Genomic DNA, 19,954 nt, shown 5'->3' with positions numbered 1-19,954 from the left:
ATAACTGATGATTTCACAATGCAATAATAATTAAAAAAAGCTGACCACAATTTCAACACATCTATTACACATTCTGGGCATTTTTTCTGTTTAAAAATCAAATCCAGAAGAGGCTGTGACAGTAATAAACATATGCTTTATTTATGGGTCAATACTGGGCTGAACCAAGATTTTATTTCTGGAAGAAGAGAAAGACAGGACAATATGTAACACAGAAGAACAGAAAAGAAAAAAAACCCAAACCTAAAGGACCATCTCAGATACGTAACAAGTCGCAGACGGAGGCATGACAGAACACTTCACCTGACACTGCCCGGTTATCAACATACACTCTAGAAGTTACTCAGTTTTATTTTAATCTCTCTTCAGTCAAAAGGTGATTTGATGGTTTTGACCTAAAAATAGCAGCTTTACAGCTCTTCTAAAAATAAAAATATCTAACCCAAGATTACTAGGGTGTACAAGAAGAGCTTGCCGCAAGCACAGTGTAAGATTTCAACAGCCAGACATGATTTCCAGTCACCAAAACAAGACCAAATTCACTGTTCCAGTATTATTTCATGACAGTGAAGTAAGTATCACTCTTTAGCTTTCCCTCAGTGTTGTTATTTACCTCCTAGAATATGTACACCTACAGTCCAGCTGGCTGAGAGCAGAATGAATGAAACCATGCTGGCTCTTCTTGGCTGGCAGCAACCTTTGTCCATGCCTCTGGACAAGCATCTCTTCTCCTGACCCACCTCACATTACATGATAAACTGGACACTTTGTATTTTTTAACAAGTACCATATTAATAAATACCAAAGACATACATGTACTGAACCATACACACAATTACAAGCAGACATTCATTTACTATTGTTCAATTTGTTATTATTCCATTCACTTCTGAAAACATTTATAAAAAACAGCCTCTAAGAGTATAAGATAGCTACAAATAATAATGTATTCAGCTAAATGCTTTCAAAAATTTAAATATATTTAAATATACTAATGTTTCATTTCTCTCCAGGAAGTGGTCTTGCAATGACCACAAACAGCTCTAACATTCGAACAGTGGGTACCCACTGCTTCAACATTCACAAAACATCTATATCTTAAAACCTGAACCTTTCCTACTTTCCAGTTTGAGCCCCACTCAGTAAGTCATAATTATGGGTATTCTATTACAGGTACTGGACTATTACTCATTAAACTGGGGCTGAACAGGCTGTGGTATGGGAAAAGTACCACTGCCCTTCTACTAAGTACCAGAACATCAATAATTCAAGCTGAATAGGGAAACACTATTCAACAAGATGATTAATTTTTAAGGATGTGGTGGGGATAGTAACAAACGTCACAGAACAATTTTAAGTTTTACAAGAAGCACCAACAAAGCTTACAAACATGAAGTCTTAGAAATAAATAAATCTACACCTCTTCTTGATCCGGGTTAAAAAACCTGTACTCCAGGAACCACAATTCTGGAAGCCAGCCAGCAAAGCTACGAGCATCACTGTGCCAGGGTACTCTACCGCTATGAGTAAGCAGTACAGTATTTTGTGCCATGTATACTGTGCTGCACCACTTAATAAGGTTTGTCAACACAACTCTGAGGGCTTTTTGATCTTAAAGCTGTTCTGTTGTAGGTTCCCCATCCAGAAGCAAATATTCAGTGAAACTGAATGAATGTCAGTGAGCATGCCTGAGAACACACTGGTTTTAGAAAGAACAACCTACCATGCCAAAACTAAAAATCCAAAATACAACTATCCTCTGAGGTGTCTCCATTTCCAACACATTGGTACAACTGCCACTGCTCCAGATGCTCCCACAAGCTTCTCAGGGTCCCCACACCACTCACCTGCAGCCCTGAGCACGGAGCAGGGTCAAAGGCTCCCCCAGCCCTGGTGCATGTGGGAGACCTTTCCAGGAAGAAAGATAAGCAAATACACCGACAGGATGAACCTTTCTGCTCATAAGTGCTCTTACAGTTTCCATAGTGAATGTCATTTACATGAAGACATTATAAAGGTTCCCACATGAAAATGCATCTCTGGCATAATTACATTCTTTCAAGTTACTTTTCCTCCCACTTGCTATAGCCCTTAGGTGAAAGGAAAATACTGACAAAAACAGGACATGAGGGGGACATAAGGTAACCACAGATTGAAAAATATTAAACCACCAAGCCATTTACAACTATTAAAAAAAAAAAACAAAACAAACAAAAAACCCAACTTTAACTCTTCATTGCAACTGGGCAGCAACATCAGCTACACAGGGTAAGACACTCTAATTTATAGCCGAAGGGCTTTTCCATGTTTAAGAGGAAGCAGCATGTAAAGAAATGCTGTATCTTTCTCAACCTGACTGTTCTTTGAAATGTCTTCATTAAAATGGATATTTTGACTTTTTGACTGTAACAGAAAAAGGACAAACCTGGTTTCTGAGGATCTTCATCTGCAGACAGCGCACACAATGCTCCCCTCTTTCGTCTCAAAATGATCATGCTTTTATATCACATGTAATTTTTGAGGGAGAAGGGCAGATGGGACTACCTCCAGTTCATGATGATTAACTAAATTAGTTCTAACTACACCTCTGTGTTATTAATTACAAAGCAACTGAAATCATCTAGCCATGAATTTGGATCTCCAGCACCAAAGGACTCACATTTTCCCAGAACCAAGTGGCAGCCATGACCACAACCACCACTGCATGCAAGATGATGACAGTTGCATTATCAGACCATGTCACAAGAGACCTCCAAATCACAAGCTTAGAGAAAAATAGGTGCTCCCTGTGTTTGGAGTGCTCTGGGTTGGTTTTTGGGTTTGGATTTTTTTATGATAGGAACACCTTGTACACATTGGCATTCACAGTTTTTCCACAAACACTGCAGTAAAACCACAATTTGTTCAATGGTCAGATGGACTTGAATGAATTCTAGAGCACAATACCAGCAGCTACTTCTTTACGCCATTTGTGAGCCGTAATAAAATTCCACGTGTATTTGCTCAGCTGGTTTAGCAGAAGCTAACATTTCCTATATGTACAAGCCCTGAACAGCGGATCTTTTAGGTAACTTAAATAATGACTGCAATTAAGTGATTGAGGAGATATTAACTGCATCTCTCAACTACACAGAATTTTCGAACACAGTTGTATTAACCATACCACTGAAACATCAACAAATTTTCTTACTGCCCCACGTATTTTTCATAAAACCTTACCAATTATTTTTAATACTCTGTTAATGCTGCAGCTTTACCTAGTGCACTAGTTATTATATAGCTGTTTAAAACATAAACAGAAATAATTTACTGGTTATCTTCCAGCAGACCTGCTATAAAAATCTCCATTTATTTAACTTCCCTTCAATTAACAGATAGGACTCCAGCAACCTTTTTTCTTTCTTTAATATGTATAACTATATATTGAACAAAAATATTTTTTTATAAATGACCATTTCATGTATTGAATGATTTTCTGTGAAAAATAACCAAGAACTAATTTATCATTTACAGAATTCAGCAGTCTATCACATGCAAAGATCAGTCAAAGCTGGACAAAACAGTAGTCTGAATATAATTAAAATAAGCCAAATTTTAAAACTGACCATAAATTAAATAGGTAATAGAAAGCTGCCGATTTCACTATCTTATTATCTTAAAATAAATCTAAGGGACTGTATGTTCAGAAGCAGGCTGAAAACGATACCTTCTACTCATGCCACTTATCCAAGCACTGCTGTAAATATCATGATAATCAGAAATAACAACATTAGAAGTGAAGATACAGTAAAGACATATGAATTCTGCATATGTGACAGAAGTGCAAGGAAGAATTTCATTCACAGGTATACTTGAAAAGTTATACTGGTTTTACGTGCTCTGTTCGGCAGATTTTTCAGTTGTGAGCCAAGAACTGCGATTACTTGCATCCATCCCATTTGCCAAATACAGAAGCTTTATTAGTCATAGCAGCACTTCTGGTCCAAACAGACAAACAGATATAAATAAAAAAGACAGACAAAAGAAAAAAAAAAAAAGACAGACTTATCCCTTCTTCAGGGTTAGCTGTCTGTGGGCAGTTAAGTATGACTTAGTGTGGATACATTTTTAATGCACACTACAAGTAAAATGACTACAGTGTGGATTGTGCTTTGATTTATTGTCTTGCAAACAGAAGAATACTAATTTTAAGAAGCCATTCGTTACAGCCTTTGTACAAAAAGAAAAACAGTTAATTTTCATCTTACAGCTTACATATACATATCCCCAAAATATTTCAGGAGAGCGCATGAGGCTAACAATTTGATAAGAATATTTCTGCATATATTTTCCTTCTTCAAACCTAGACATTGTCTTCTAAAACATCAAAAAACACTGTTAATGATAAAAGTGTAAAAAAAAATCCTCTGTAACCAATTTTTAATACTTTAAATTAATTATACATATTTGTAGTATTTAACGCACTGATAAAAATGTTTTACCCCTCACTGAATTTTTATGCATTATCCACCCTTCTATTCTAAGTACTGATTCTTCTCAGTTAGGGTACACAAGCCAGGAACTGCCCTCAACAACGCAGCCACAGTTCACACTCTTAAATCAGTTGGAGCTCCACATTCATCAAGGGGGCAACATTTGTCCTTTTGTGTTTTCTTTTTACTTAAGACAAAAGTTACAATTGTTTTCCACAAAAATGAATGTTCAAAATGAATGAGATGTGAAGCCAACCTAAAAACCTTACAGGAGTTTTTCTAAAATAGAAAATGTTATTCTTTGGGTCATAATTCTTGATCTGAACTTAAGACTAAAGACAAAGCTCCAGAATTTTGTTCCAGTTGTATAAACACGAGACGTACGAGTCATACAACATTATTATGACTAAAAAATAATGACGTCTTTAAAATTCATCATTTAATCCAGTTATTTTCCAATAACTCACCAGAAAACACTTAAATCTGTGCTCAACCTTACCTTCAATTAGCACATTTTCAGAAGTGGAGTATTTAATTTCAAAAGAAACAGGTGCATCTTTCCTCTGGCTTTTGGTAATCAACAGCAATTTAAAACAGATGGGTACAGGATCTTTCTACATTAAGTCTTATATGTGAAATTAATCCAAAAAATCCTGGAAATGTCGAGTCTTACAAATTTAAATAACACTATCTATGCATGCGTACAATACATGGAACATATATTGGGAAGTTCTCGTACAGTAAGAACTGCCATCTAGAAATTTTCTTCATTTGGAATGACCTAACTATGACTTTGTTATAGTGAATGAGGAAAAGAAAGGTTGCTTGTTTAAACACTTATTATTATAGTATTTACTGAATTACACCTCAAGGTATCATCTTAAAATGTGTGGCTATTTCATCACACTTTGCCATTCCATTCTGCTCTTCTACTCAATGCAGTTATTCAGAAATTACTATATAACCTAATGTATTTTGTTCACTCTGTCCCCATAAGTGTTTTTTATTGATAAAACACAATTCATTTTATTAAATGTGACTGGTACATTGCTTCTGCCAAGTAAGTTAAGTATTAATGTCTCACTTGTGTTTTTAAAAAAAAACAGATGGAAAATTTTCAGAAGTAAGGAACAGCTTGAATGTCACTTACATGAAAAACTGTACTAGGTTGACATTATTGTCACTTTTAGAAATTACTACAAGTGACAAACAAAAGTAAGTTACTTATCACCATAAAAAGCTAGTGCTAATGAAACAGAAAATGTGTGTTACGCTACAGCTAAAACAAAGCAACATGATTTTATACAAGCAGGCTCTTACACTGTAGCAAGTAATTTACCACTGTTCAAAATCCAGGTGTTAAAAAAATTTATCTTAATCCCAGCTGTTATTACCCTCACGACAGAATTAAAGTTACATACATGTCTTGATTTTCATATTGTTCGGCAGTCTCCACCGAATGGAATTTCTGAAACATCCTTACCTCACCAAGAAAGAGAAAGACACACTGTGTAAAGAAAGATTACATCCACTGCCTCCCCATAATTCCTCAACAAGATTAAGAAACCTCTCTTTCTTCATCATGACTAATACATCAGTATTTTCCCATGTGAAAAGAATGATGCAACTTTTCAACTCCTCACACTCCGAAATCTCTACAAAAGAGATCACTTATATATATTCTGTAAATCTTACCATTATAATCCTATTGGAGTGTAATTGCTGTGGCTAATATTCTTACCCTGTTATGAAAATGCTCAACATAAATGTGGCACTGAGTTGTTAAGATAATACATGGTCATGCTGTGAGAGGGTAATACCTATACAATAGCCCCTGCCAATACCATAAATCTCTTTATTAGACAACAACCTATTACAGGAGATCTACTTAACTGTTTCCCTACTTAGAGGGCCATTTGGTGTTACAATAACAAGCTGACTTTTCACATTAGCAAGGATTAGCCAGTATAAATAATAAATTGACAGAGTTGCCGCTCTCTTAGATATGGTAAATTTTTCCTGGTGTTTAAAACCAGAATCCAAGCTAAAACCCTAAGACCATGTTAGGCTGAACATATGCTAAGTTTAAAGTTCTGCTTAAGCTAACCAAAAAAAAAAAAAAAAAAATCAACTCAAACCAATTTATGTGACAGATTTATTACAGAAGAGCATGTTACGGAGAGCCGTTTCTGTTTCATGAAATGTGCATGCATACTGCTTAATTTCCTAACAGCATCATAGCAAATCATCTTTAAATTTGTTGAAATATTTTAAAGTAAAATGATTGCCACCATTTTCCCAGAGATAGATAGTGCAAAATTCATCCAAGTACCATCTATTATGCTTCTTGCTCAGCAAGCAAAACTGTAGTATAAATGAATTATTTTCTTCTCTGAAGTCTTAACTTATTGAAAGATCACACACTTTCATCATTCAGAAGACTATAATACAAATTATAAAACCTGCAGTATACCAAATCATTTCTTTCATTGTGCCAAATTAAGGAAAAATCACAAATTAAACTGAGTATTTCTGATTCTTCAAGCTAGTTTTTAATTTACAATTTATATATAAACTTAGGTTATGATATTCCTTATTCTTTGTTGTCAGTATTTTTCTAAAGCTTAAGACAGCAATCCTTCCCACTGTTTGCCTGCTTCAATCCGACTGTATGAATTCATTAATTACATTTGGATGAAATTCATTCACCTTTTTATATTTTATAATAGAGAAAAAGCAAAATTAAGAGTTAGCCTTGCACATGCAATCACCCTGATTACAATTTATAACACTTGCTTGCATAAAAGACTTACCTTTTGGCTAGCACACTACATGAGATATACCGAAGACCTGGAAGTACTGTGCTGTCTCTCTCATGCTGACATGACATTCTTAGAATCAGAGAAGACAGTTTATGCAACAAAAACTTGCTTCCCATCATACTGAGTACCAAAATTGTTCTCTTGCACCTCAACATGTAAGAATTGTTTTCCTTGGTTCCTTTTTAAACTTTAAATGAAAAAAAAAGTTACTTCTCTGAAATATGAAGTATTTCTGAAATCAGCTTCTGCTTACTGATGTTTTGAGATTTCTGCCCGTTGCTATTTACTGTTGCTGATGGACAGCCCTTTTAAAAGCTATCTTGCAGAGCCCTTCTGCTCTGAATAACAGAGAAGGCACTGTGAAATGAAATTGTACTTACTGGAAACAATTCAGCTCTGAATGCCTTGATTACTCTGATTATCTCATATACAAGCTCCCTCTGCAGGTAATAGGAAGAATGAGCAAAAATATGTGGAAAATGTGGGTAACAGCCGGCACAGGAACCCGAATAACCAGTCACCATTTTTAGGAAACTCCCTCAAAAATCCTTCTCCAGTGTTACCTGACATGAGGTGTTAACATAGAAAACATTCTTTCTTGTATTTCCCTCAGAGAAGTTAAACGTTCAGCTCTAGTCTTTCCTATATCAAAATACACAGATTTCTTTTTCAAAGTCACCTAAATGATGTCGGGGGGGGGGGGGGCGGAGGTGAAAAATTATATGCTTATCCAGAACCAAACGGAAATGAAAGACCACCCCCCCAAACCAGAAAACAAATTCATCCTATCTGATACATCTCCCCAACCCAAAACCAACCAAACAACAGCATCCCTCGTTCTATTTACTGCTGGGAGATAAAACCCAATGCCACTTTCAGATACAATTACACATGCACTCCACTGAAGTTTAAAAAGCAAATGAACTGAATGGTAAGTTACCTTGAAAATTAAGAAAGCCTCTATCAATTTTATGAAAATATGAAGTAACAATGTAGTTTCTCATCCAACTGGAGGTAAACTGCTTATTTTCCAAAAGGCACTGTCCTTACCTTAAGTTTCTTTACTGTAATAGCGTGAGCTTTCTAGATAAAAATCCCTTCAATGCGAATGGGAAAAGGCTTCAATGAATGAAGCCATAAATATTAAGCAGATCAAAATTAAGCCTTCATCCTGTCTAACCTTTAGCACACACTCAAAAATACTGGGAAGCCATCAGGCAACATTAATTTCTAACATGTAAAGAACGAAAGTATGCCTGTGGTTTTATTTCTCTTACAGAGCCAAATCCCACTTTCTTTCCCTCTGCAGAAGGAAAGACTCATGCAGAATGCTCATAAAATAAATGCATATGCACAGGGAAAAGTCATATATACCCTTGTCTTTATTTTTCACTGGAAAAATAAACTCCAAAATATAACCTTTCAAGGTCTGAATGTCAACATAAAAAAAAAAAAAGTTGAAATAAAAAAAAGACTAAAAAGTTCATGATATTCTAGTATAGCTACAGCCAGTACATGGGACAAATGTAGGACAAATATGGGGTGTTCACTTCAATATGGTGAAAATGCTGCATACACAGCTCTTTACTGCTGAAGTATCTTTTACAAATGGATCACAACCAGTTATTATCAGATATTATTATACACCTCCTCAAATGAGGGAAAAGAATGAGGAAGTAAAGAAAGCGGGGAGGAGGGCAAATAATTTTAACATTTTGGAGAGATGTTCTATTCAAGCACCAGGTCAGATTATTGCCTGAAGGGCAAAAGGATTTCTTCTCACTTTCAAATTATGTCAGCCTGCAACTCCCCTCCCTTTCCAAAACAACTGCCAGCCTCAGCCCATTTTCCTAGCACAGCAGCTCAGCCAGGGATACATCTCAGCTGCTGAGGCACCTTCTCTCCTTGAAGCACTTTACACTGATTTACACAAGAATCAGCCTCACTGATTCAAAGTCTGCATTTAAGAAGTACCTATCAGACTGAAGGAAATCAAAGCTGCAGGAGACACTGCCCTTCAATATTTAAATGACAAATTTACCAACAAAATAGCTATGAACTGGTCTTCTAGAGAACACTCACTTCATTCAAACCCAAGATACAATCATTATTCATTCTGGGAAAGTTTTCCAAATCGGTCACCCCGTGTAGAAAAAGTCTAAATTAAGCTCAGAAGAATGAATAAAGGGAAGCTTGGATCAGATGAAAAGAATTTTGCCTTCCATCAACACGAGCATCGGGAATTTACCAGAGAAATGCAGAGTCAACAGCAGAACTTGTTCTCAGGAATTTTTTTCTTTAAATGTCACTTTATTTCAAAGCAACGCTGCCTATGGTTAGGGAATTGTTTCTGAACACTGTTCACACCGGTACAGACTGCTGTGCCGTAAAAAGTGACAAACAGGATACTGTAAGGGAATATATAGAAAGGCAAACTGAAGAATCCTTCTGGCATGCGATCTCCCTACACTAATTTCAGACTAAGGCGCGCTCTCTATTTACACCAGATCCCATCAACAGCAATGCAAGTATGATAGTCAGAAACAAGGTCGGTCATCCCCTCCCCAGCTGACAGAAACAACTTTTAACATTAATCAGCATTAGATTATTCGGTCATCTAGATTCAGAGCAACAACCGGTTTGAGGTGTTGACTGATAGGAAAATACCAATAGAGGGCACAAAGGAAAGCAGCAGCCTACCCTAAATGAGAGATGTGGGATTTTATCACGTCCAGAGGCAAATAAATAAACAGAAGCAGCCTAATTTCTAAAGCGCAATTCCCCAGTGATAAATTGTTTTGCTGCTACTCTGCTGATATTATACATTTTTTCAGCAGTCACAGATACAAATCTAACCGTACGCTGAGATACGCCTCTCTAGCTGCCATGCACACGCTGTGTTCAGCTGCTCCCTACACTGTCCCCACAGCAGAAAGCAGCAAAGAAGCCCCAAAAATTACAAGATTTCCCTTCTTTACCCATCTTCTTTACCATAAAAGGTGCAAATACTCCCAACACATAATCTGCGCATCAAGACGCCCCTGATTTAAAAATTAACATATTAAACACACTTTTATTTGTACACTATCAAAATTCAGGACCTTAAGTAGCAGTCGTCATTCCTTTAACTTCATTCCAGCTTTGGTAGCTCTTTGTGACCAAGTGACACATCACTAAAATATAAATACAGTATAAAAAAACCCTCATATGTATTGATCAGCATCAAGTCAATTTGCGTTAAGTTTCAAAAACTGCTCTTTCTCCCCTGTACTGCCGCTTGGGCAAAAGGAAGTATATTTCTTGGGTGGCAAATACTAAAGCAAAAGACAGGAATTTCAGAGTTACTGGGTACACCAAGGGATGAAACAGGCGGACCCAGACTCTACCATATTCGTATGAGAAAATGGCACAAGATAAATCTCCTATGACAAAAAACCTGCATTAGTTAAAAGGAAAATATTCTTAGTTGCACCTACGTAAGAAACCCAAGTAGCTTCTTATCAGCTCTAACTAGATTTTTCCCTGAAGCTAGCTACTTTCACTACTGAAATACAGACATTGATACTTAAATCTTTTTGTATAAATGTTAGTGTTTGTAATGTGCTCCTAAGAGATTAAGATTAGAAAAAAAATAACCACACAACCAAGACGGGCCCCGTTTTTCTCAGCCCATGATCACTTGTCAAGCCATGATTAATGCTGTGCTCTGTAGAGGGAGACATTACATCTAGGCTACAACAGACCTAAATTCTACCCTAAGGCAAAAGTCTGATTTAAACATCTCTATTCAAAGTGACATTTGTCCTCTCTTTTCAACCAGTTTCCTCTGAAATTCCAGTAAACTGACTTTGTGACCTACAAATGGTCCATTGATTCTAACTTGTCATGTTGCCTGTCCTTGTAGCAAAGTTAGTTTTGGTGACTGAATGAAGCAAGATGTTATGCATTCAAGAAAAATACAGGAGCAGAGTCCATTAGGTGCTCCATTAAATGCTTGCTTGAATAACAGCAACGAGAATTTACGGCTATAAGGATTCCAGCTTATACAGAAGAACTAAAGATGGATACCGAGGTCAACATTAAAAATCTGAAAATGTTTTTATATTCAGAAGTAACAATGGCCTTCATACTCTGAGGTGATGAGCAAAGATCATTTTTTTGTATAACAGACAAGAATACTGCATTGTCAGGGCCACCCTGAAAAGTAATTACATTTTATCTCTTGCCTTTCACTCTGAAATGTCTGCTAAGGTATTTACATTTGTCTGTTACAAGAACAACAAGCTAGAGAGCAGAAAAAAATAGCTGTGATCACTTATCTCAAGTAAATACTATTTCTTCAGTGAATGGTATTATTCCATCTATTTTATAAAGTTATTGTTAGGTCTTCTGATTTAACTGTAACTGCTATTGTAGGAATAAAAATAAGACATGCTTATATCTCAAAGAAATAGCCAAACAGCAGACCTGGACATATAGAATAGTCAATATCCTTCTTACTGAACATGAAAAATGGCAATGTTTGATAATATTAAGCAATTTAGACAGTGCTGGCAAGTTCCTACTAGCCAAGGTAATCTTATTTCTGGTGCTTTTCAGGGTAAATTGATTTTTTTTTTCTTCCTCTTAGCTGTTCTGATAATTGAACAAATTTATACAACTGCGATGGGATTTTACTTAGCAGACAACACACAAAATATTCCCTAAACATGAAGTACCTTACTCATAAAAATGAATATTTGTTATAATTAAGCAAACTGCATTTAAGCTTGCTTTGTGCCAGGACAACAATCAATAGCATTTTGTTGGAGACTGCACTCTACCTGCAGGTGTTAAGCACTGTGCTTGCTTCAGTCAGGCTGCAATGTTTTTGATTGTTATGCCTTTCTAAATAATCTGGGTAAACAGCAGGCTGCAGTAAGTCAAACCATTACAATACCTTATGAAAATCATAAGGGAAGAAATGTCATATGCAGATTACACATGCTTCTAAAACCCATAAAATACTCCATTTAATGTAATGATCCATAACCTGGACATGTTACAATTTTGAATGTGTAGGTTTGTTGCCCCCCCCCCCCCCCCCGAATGAATTTCTAGTTAATTATCAGTTTGTATGTAGAGAATACTGTAAGACCTTAAGCAAGTGTATTTCTGTAACTGAATCGTTTACAGTAAGCGACACAATCTTCAGACCCCATGCTGCAGAAACACATCTCATACAGGTTGGAAAAAAAAAAACCAAAACCATGAACTCCAAAAAAATTATGTCTTGAAAAGGGCTTTAAGCCTGTCATCTTTCACTTTTTAATGAAGAATGTTAAAAAGAATCACACTTGTTAACTGAACACTGGCAGTATTTTCTAGACCAGGTATACATTCACATTAAATCACAAGTTACCAATATTGCAACAGAGCCACTTACTCCTTTTATTTTAAGAACTGTTGGAAAAAAAATGCAGCTATCTTTGAAAAGTATTTAAATATTAAACATGACTATACTGAGAATGGCCTTAAAATAGCTTTTGTTTTTCCAGTTTTCTTGACTTCCAACTACAACCGTGATGGTTTAAATCTTTTTACTTGTTTCAAATTGAGGGTTTTTTAAAAAAAATAACAGAGAGCATTTAAGTTTAAAAGCTGCACATAAATACTTAAAAAGGTGAATTTCTTGCAATTCCAAATCGTGTTTGTACATCAGAAACATCAATCCTGAAAAATGCTTCAAAGGAGTCTGTTTAACATAACATCCCCAAGTAACATGTCTGACATGGAATTTCGCTAGCCTAGGCTCTAAAGTATATTGCTTTATAACTGACTGCTTTTCCACCTATGCAAGAATATGATTTCAATTAATACACCAGATGTAGTTTAACTTGTTGTCTTGCAGCTGACCAGGTAAAACCATTAATCATTACTTCAGTTCTTGTATTAGCAGTCATTCACAGATATTCCTCAGTGGAAATGCAGAGGAGGCATAGAGCATTTTTTCATATAAAACATTTCCAAGTGTTTTTCTTCATTATTTAAGGCATAGTGTTATCCTCAGCAAGAGCCATACTCTAAGTTAACGGTATTTTCTCACATGTATGTCATCATATTAGCCGGACACGGGATGAGCTAGGGCTTAGGAAATACATAAACTTTTTAGACCAAATTACAGTAAAAGCTTACATTTCTATCCTCCCTAAACATTAAACAATTATTTATATTGAATGGGTTTTATTATTTGTATCAATTTATGACATGCTACATAAAATCGCATTGTAAATATAACTTATCTAAGTATTTTGCCTGACTAGAGACTTCTCTTTCCACATCCTTAGGTGACAATACTGGACCATTCTAAAAACCTGTCACTCAAGACTGTAGCATTTTGATTCATCAAACTACTTCCATTAAAAAAAAAATACATTAATCAAAACACCATGTCTATATACTGCATTTTCAGGAATAAGATTAATCATATTAACAACCACAAAGACTACAAACTCCTAAGACTATACCAGTCTTAGGTATTTAAATTAGCTTATTTAAATGTTCATAAGGTGCTTCCTTACTAGAGACTAGAATTCCTGAGTCACCCCCTTTCCTGACTTTACACATTAAAAGCAGTAAAAGATAAAGCATTGAGAAAGCTTCTGAAGTGATCAAATAAGAACTAAGCAAACTTTGGTGGGTTGTTGTTTGTTTTTTTTTTTAAAGCTCTCCTCTTGCTCATTTTAAGAAGGGAAACACCCAGAAGCCTAGTGTTAATGTCTCTGCTGATTGTGAAAATTGCAGCAATAAAAACTCCAACTGCTTGTCTTAAATTAAGACTTGCAAGACTACATGTGAGATCTGTATCTTTACATTAGTTTTTATAACATTTGGAAGTTTGGTTGCCTGCTTTGATGTTGGTCTATTAATGAGCAGGGGAGCCAAAAGCCAAAAAAAAAAAAAGTTTACTGGAAATTCTCAAGTCAAAGCCTGAAGTAATTGGTTTGTTCTACCCCACATGATTCAATATCCCGATTTCCCCAGCTAACCAGATCCCTGACCTATCTGAACGTCTATGCTTTTTTGCTGTTGCCAACACACAGTAACCCACAGTGATTGAAAATGGCAGCTGAAGTGCTGCTGCAGCACATTAATTTTTCTCTAAGTGGTCCAATTTTGTCATTTGAATATTGAAATCTTCTTTCCACTATATGTTTTTTCTTTACAGATCTGCCGAATTTGGGGTTGCCATCATATAAACCTAAGTGCAACATTTTCAAGACAATTTTCAGATTATCCCAAATAGCTGGAAGGATAATGCACTTTCTTTATAACATTCTGTATTCAAAGCAGACTAGTTAATAGCAACTTAAGTGTGATAATGGCAATTACATCAATATGTTCCTTTTACACCACCACTACTGCAGACAGCCAAAGATGTTAGGTAAATAAACCGCTGAAATTTACCTGAAAGTAATGACACGCATTTTAGGACCACTAAACACATCTGTCTACAGAATGCCCAAATGGTCAGGTCCATTTAGGAACAACAGAAATCTTTATGAATTATTTAATTAATTGCAAGGGTTTTCACCAAGACATACCATACATACTCAGTTCCATCATTAAATGAAAGGAAACTGAAACATGACTGAAGACATTCTACTCTAAGGGCACATCACTTTCACGACTCTCCCAAGCCACCAAATGGAGAGCCATAAGGGGGGGATACCAAAAAAAAAAAACCACCGAGTGCTGTCTACCAAGCACTTACTTAAACCAACTTTTTAAAAACACAAAACGTATGGTTTAGTATCTGCACCATTCAAGTAAAAGGCTTCGAAGGAAGGAATAATACGCAAGGCAGGCATAGGAAGCTCTTTTTTTTGCCAGATATAAACCAGAATACAGTCCCCAAGAAACATCTGGTCCCTGGAAAAGGTCCCAAAATACTGACAGATAACTGGATTTTGCTTGTTTTTTGTGTGGCTGGATTATGAATATTGATTTGCAAAGATAATAAATGGGTAGGCCTGGCCACATCCCCTTTCAGACTCAAGGAAATAGTAACAAAAGGATAAACCCTACAAATATGTAGTCACGTAGAACAATTACTGTGTGATAGATGTTCTACACAGACACCAAAACAGCACTTCTGCCATACTTTGTTTCAAATTATTTACTATAGGGTAATACTAACCGCAAATTAAGTTATCTTAGTAAACACAGTATCACTGATTAAATGAGATTACAAAAATTACTCATTTTCACTTCTTCAAGGATAAAAAGGAAATGTAAGCATATGGCCGGTGGTGATCAAAACTTCTTTTAAAACTCTCCATAAAAATATCTATTATTCCAGCCTACCCACCCATTAAGGAGGGGAGCATATTTGTTCCAAAGGTCTGGAACCGAGAGGTCTTTTATTACAAGATTTCATTTGTTTTCTGAAGTAATTAGGTCTTCCCCATTCAGTCCCCGCACGCAGTAACGTGTAGGCCATACCCAGGGCATAAGTGCGGGAGAAAGGGCTTTCTAAATCCCCCTAACAGCGAGCAGACATCAGACACCACGCAACAGTGCCTGTCATAAAAGGTCACTTTCTTCCCCTCGGAACAAACTATTAATCAATAGAGTGCGATTGTCCGAGCGCTCGCAAGGGCTCTGCAGCGAAGGGACCTTGGGTTTCACTCGCATAATTGCAAAACAGCGAAAGTTCAGAAACATCACCCAAATCCACCTCCCCATTTTACCCCTTTACAATTCCCACTGCCCTTTGGGCCTCTGCTTGGAAGCAAATGGAAGACAGGCTGAAGTTTTCTCAATTGAGCCGGAGCTGAGAAACCTTTGATATGCTAATGTCCTCCTTCAAACGGTAAGAATTCACACTTGCATTAATTCAAACAATTTCTGCAGAATGATGCGAAATGGCACCTCTTTTCGTGGCAGGCAACAAAAGGAAGGAGCCGGAGCGTCAGAGGAAAGCAAACAACAGAACATTTGTTCTGCAGGACTCCTTCCGTAGCGCACAGGGGCATTTCTATGCAAAGGAAAACACACCTGAGCACCAGCAGCTCTCTTTACTTTCTGACAAACCACGTTCAAACCCCAGCAGGGCTAGCGCAGACTAACAACAAGATGTTATTTTTAGAGCCAGACACAGCAACGGTGCCTCATGACACACTCTGTTTTCTGTCTCCAGATGGCCCCAGATTTCTACATGTGAAAATAAATAGAAATAGAAAGGAAAAAAAAAGAGAAAAAAAAAGTTGCTCTCACTCCACAAAGGGTAATTTATTCCTCCTCCCGAGGCCACCCCCCACCTGGCACGGGCTGGGGGACGGTCGCCGGCTGAGTTACAAAAATAAACCCCGCAACAGGTAATTATTTACTGAACGGATGCAACTTTCCCCGCTGCGCGGGACGCGCCGGGGAGCACCGAACCCCCCTGGGGCCTGCTCTGCGGGAGGACCCCAGCCCGCGGTCCCGCGGCGGGGGGACCACGGGGCGGCGGGGGGACCACGGGCAGCGGGGACCGGCCACCGCTGCCGCAGGCCCCTCCGCAGGGCTCGGGGGGGGAAGGAGGGGGGGGTGCCGGCGGGCTGAGAGCGGCGGTGCTGCTGCGGCGGCGCCGCGCTGCTCGCGTCCGAGGGCCGCGGCCTCACGAGGGTTACGCCGCTCCACCGCCGGCGGCCAACGGACCCCGAGGGAACAGGAGGGGGTGGGGGACACCGGCAGGCGAGGCAGAGCCTTAAGTGTTTCCCCGCTGGCGGCTCGGTGGGAACCGCCAGAAGTAGGGAGCAGCCGCCGGCAGAAACGGGCGGCGAGGCTGCAGCGCGGGGCTCCGCTTACCTCTGTCTGAGAGCCGAAGGCGGGCTGAGATCTCTCGCCCTGGCGGAACCCGCGGGCCGGGTCCCCCACCGAGCGCAGGGCTGCGGGAGAACGCGGCGGACTTAGTCCCGGGGCTCCGCTGGCGGCTGCGCGGGGAACGGGCGGGCAAGCGGCCGGCTCGGGCGGACAACGGGAGGCAGCCGGCGCTGCGGCGCGGCGGGCCGGGGCAGCGCAGAGCGGGAGGCGGCTTCTCCTCCACGCAGCCAGCCGGGAGGCTTCGCTGGGGCTAAGTCAACATTTTCCTGCAGTTCCCGACACTCCGCTCCGCATGAAACGTACGATGTAGCCAGGCTCCGGCACGGAGGCACAAAAAGAAATACAAATTCAATTTTAAAACAACGAAATGGAGGGGGGAGCCGGGCGCAGTGCGAGTGCCCAGCCGTTGGAGTCCGTTCTGTGCAGGATCAGGAGGCGATGGCAGCAGCAGGAGTAGCGGGGAACAACTCAAGATTGTTACAATGGACCCCCCCCCTCCTCCGTGTCTCTCGCTCGCACCGATCGGATTTACATCTCCCAGGATGACATTCTGGCCTCTGGCGGGGTGCGGGTCCGGCCCCTGCGCGGATTTTCTCCTCTTCCTCCCGGTGCTGCTGCCCCGCCAGCGACTGGAGACCGGGCGCCGGGCGCTGAGCTTGTAACGCGCGCAGCAATGGGAAAAACGCAATACATACACACCAAAAAAAAAAAAAAAATCCCAATGAATTGTATCGCAGCCTCCCTTTTGCTCATGCACCTCTCCGTGTGTGACTGGGGATTGCGAAGTCCTGACACAGACTCTCCACCGGCTCTGAACTGGAGTCACCTCCAGCCTCCTCCCCCTCCAATCTCCACCCCTTCTCCCACCCCTGGCTCAGCTAATCATATAAACATATTATCACGTAGAGCAGCCCCAGCGAAGGACAAAAATCTCTCCCTTCGTGCCTTTTTTTTTTTTCCTTCCTTCCTTCCCCCCCACCCCTTCTTCCAGCTGGGGGGCGAAGGCTAATAACGAACGCTTGGTTGCTCGGCACCAAAGGCCGAGCACACCGGCTGCGCGCCAAGGCTGCCCACTCCCGCCCCACCGCCAAGGTTGCTGAAAGGCGCGCACCGCCGCGGAGCAGCTGGGAGCTCCTGCCCGGCGCCTCTCGCCCAGGTGCTGGCCGGTCTCTGGGCCTGGGCCCTGCAGCCGCCCCCTCGTCCTTGGCCGGCGGGTGTCGGCGCGCTGCAGGCCGGCAGGCGTCCCCGCCGTGCTTTCTCCTAGGCAGTATCCTCCTGCGCGACCGCGTACCCGAACTTGGGCGGCAGGAGCTGCGCGGTGCGCGCTGCCCGGGCCTTGCTAACGCTCCGCAATGCTGCGGGTGCCCCCGCCCTCCTTGTCTGCGCCCGAAAATGATTCACTAGGCCCGGAGAGCCGAGCCGGGGAGAGAGACGGGGTTCCCTGCTCCCGCCGCCTTCGCGGCTCTGCCGTCCCCGTCCCTGTCCCTTCGCGTCCTCGAACCGCAGCTGCGAGGCAGCCGCCTGCCCAGCGCGGCTCCTGCGCCGCTCCGCCCGCGGCACTCGTAGGTACGGCGCGCCGGAGCGAGGCTCTGCGTTAGGGAAAACATGTCAGGACAGGGGAAGCGGCGCTTGGAAACGATTGAAAGGGTTCGCAGTTGACTCATTCTTGCGCTCGAGCACAGAACACTGTCCAGCAATGCGGCTGCGTTCTTCTCAAAAACCTGGGCTTTGAAACCATGGTGTGGGGTCGCTGGTGGGATGGGGAGTTTTCCCGCTGTACTGATGCAAAGCACCGAGGACCAGCTCTGACCTTCCAGGACTAGCGGCGTGCACAGCTCCAAGCCGGGGGGGCGGGAAGCAGCCCCACACCGCCGGGGCTGTGCTTCTGCGAGGTGTCGCAGGAGCCTCGGAGGGGAGGGCATCAAGCAAGGCTGCGCAGAGCGGGCCTGAAGACACCCACACACATGCACGGGCTTAGCCATCCCCTCCCTTCTCCAGCTCCAGCACTGGAATGGAATGCTTCCGAACTGAACCCACCCGCAGAACCGCATGTGCAAGGCGGGACCACTCCGTGCTTGGCCAACTCTTCTTAGGTCAAAGCGTGTTGACAATCCAGTTTAAAACACCCACATCACATCAGGGAATCAGGATCATTACCTTTGTTAATAATAATGGTTTATTTTTTAGCTTAATTATTTTGGCTTCTGTCCATACCTGTGCAGAGTTCCTGTTTAGAAAATTATAACACACATTATGAGAAACATTACGTATTTGAAAGGAACTGGATCCTTGAGACCTTTCCACATGAAGTAGTATGAAGGATAGAGCTGGTCCAGCTCTCTTAAAGCCGCATTAAACTTCCAACAGTGTTAGCAATACTCCTTGGGATTAGTATCTAAAAATCACTGAAATACGGGCACACCATGGCCACACTGACCTTCCTCAGCCCAGAGTACTTGTGGAGGGACTGAGATGGGGAAGAGCAGTCCCAGGCTTTGAGAAGCAGAGGAGAAGTTCTGCCACGGTGAGCGGTGCACCTTCCTGAGGCTGGTTACAACTGGGTTAAATCTGCAAACTGCCTTGAAACCAATCTCAGCATGGGAGAACAGGAGATACGTGTCCATGTGACAGTTCTGCGCCTACTATATATAGTTAGAAGTTAAAAGTATTGGTTTCTGTGGGAGCCAAATGTAGCAAATGAGCACAGTTCCCTATTTTTTAAAGTCATTTGTATAACCCTAGTATAGCCAACTGCCCCTTTTTGCTGAAAATAATCTTAAAGATACCTATATAAACCCTAAATAACTCCTTATG

The 19,954-nt window shown here is 40.6% G+C and overlaps 1 protein-coding gene across 15 annotated transcripts in view; it reads right to left on the bottom strand.

Moving 5' to 3' along the window:
• The window catches only part of ADGRL2 (adhesion G protein-coupled receptor L2), a 161,784-nt gene extending 143,812 nt beyond the window's left edge, over positions 1-17,972 (bottom strand). For 7 of the 15 annotated variants that reach the window (XM_057408307.1, XM_057408308.1, XM_057408314.1 and 4 more), the window contains exon 1: positions 17,126-17,968. The gene's annotated coding sequence lies outside the window, so the exon portion shown is untranslated. Of the gene's footprint in view, positions 1-17,125 lie in introns of all 15 variants that reach the window. The other 8 variants (XM_057408317.1, XM_057408318.1, XM_057408320.1 and 5 more) reach the window with 3 other exon arrangements.
• Positions 17,973-19,954: the final 1,982 nt, after the last annotated feature.

This window comes from Pezoporus wallicus, unplaced genomic scaffold (assembly GCF_028554395.1).
Source record: "Pezoporus wallicus isolate ANWC-B61680 ecotype Strahan unplaced genomic scaffold, APGP_CSIRO_Pwel_v1 contig_4238, whole genome shotgun sequence".
Classification (NCBI taxonomy): Eukaryota; Metazoa; Chordata; class Aves; order Psittaciformes; family Psittacidae; genus Pezoporus; species Pezoporus wallicus.
This window is presented reverse-complemented; position numbering and strand designations above follow the sequence as displayed.